The sequence below is a fragment of the Bos mutus genome, chromosome 4, assembly GCF_027580195.1.
Source record: "Bos mutus isolate GX-2022 chromosome 4, NWIPB_WYAK_1.1, whole genome shotgun sequence".
Lineage (NCBI taxonomy): Eukaryota > Metazoa > Chordata > Mammalia > Artiodactyla > Bovidae > Bos > Bos mutus.
In genome coordinates, this window is record NC_091620.1 from 41,873,272 (window position 1) to 41,874,518 (window position 1,247).

Here is a 1,247-nt window from a genome sequence, read left to right on the forward strand (position 1 = left end):
TACGGAGGGAAGCTAGTTTATATGTGATTTTTGGCTATGGGACACTTAAGAGTCTAGCTTGTGTGTACATGTTAAGACGCTTCAATCATGTCTGACTCTTTGTGACCCTATGGACTGTAGCCCGCCAGGCTCTTCTGTCCATGGGATTTTCCAGGGAAGAATACTGGAGTGGGTTCCCATGCCCTCCTCTAGGGATCTTCCCAACCCAGGCAGGGATCGAACCCCGATCTCTAGTGTCTCCTGCATTGGCAGGCGGGTTCTTTACCACTGGTGCCACCTGGGAAGCCCACAGTCCAGCATATATCTTGCTAAAAGATTACTGCTAGTCACAAAGGACAGACATCTCAAGTGAATTATTTTAGTGCTTTTCTATATATGGAAAGATACAAAAATCTGGGTTCCTTAAAATTCTTCCTGAGATCTAACTATCTAAGAGAGCTGCTTGCCCAAAGCACAAAGAATCTTGTGATGGTCTTAATTTTCGCTTGGAGTGCACTGTCAGTCAGCAATTAATTAATAATTAATCCTAATAGAATTGAATGGTGAGCAAAAACACTCTGTGATTTTCCAAGTGAATGGAAGTGGCACCCATCTGCAATGCATTTAGAGAAATGTTTAAAGACACTTTATAAAAATGCTTCAGAGAACTACTTATTCGCTGCATTAAGAACAGTGTTACATCACTGACTGGAAGTTATAACCATCTGTAATTCATGTACAGAAGTGTTTAAGAAAACTTGTAATCTAGCTATTTCTAAGAATGCTACTTACTGCTGCAATGAGAAAAATGATAGTCATTTAATGAAAGTTATATTCATTCTGCAAAGAATGTACAGATCTGTTTAAGAACACATAATAAACATGTTTCTAGTGCTCACTTCAGCAGCACATATACTAAAACTGGAACGATACAGAGAAGATTAGCATGGCCCCTGTGCAAGGATGATACACAAATTCGTGAAGCTCCATATTTTTAAATTGATACAGCCACTATGGAAGACAGTATGGAGATTCCTCAAAAACTAGGAATAAAACCACCATACAACCAAGCAATCCCACTCCTAGGCATATACCCTGAGGAAACCAACATTGAAAAAGACACATGTATCCCATTGTTCACTGCAGCACTATTTACAATAGCTAGAACATGGTGGCTGTGTGACATTGAGCGAGCAGCCATGAGGAGATACCCTATGTCCAAGGGCAAAGAAGCCCCAGCAAGACGGTAGGAGGGGCAAATTCGTGTT

General features: G+C 40.7%; 1 non-coding gene across 1 annotated transcript; it reads left to right on the forward strand.

Annotated features, from left to right (window-relative positions):
• The first annotated feature begins 870 nt into the window (after positions 1 to 870).
• LOC138987702 (U6 spliceosomal RNA) lies at positions 871 to 975 on the forward strand. Its single transcript, XR_011464082.1, has one exon. It is a non-coding gene; the product is annotated as a U6 spliceosomal RNA (small nuclear RNA).
• The last annotated feature ends 272 nt before the right edge of the window (positions 976 to 1,247 follow it).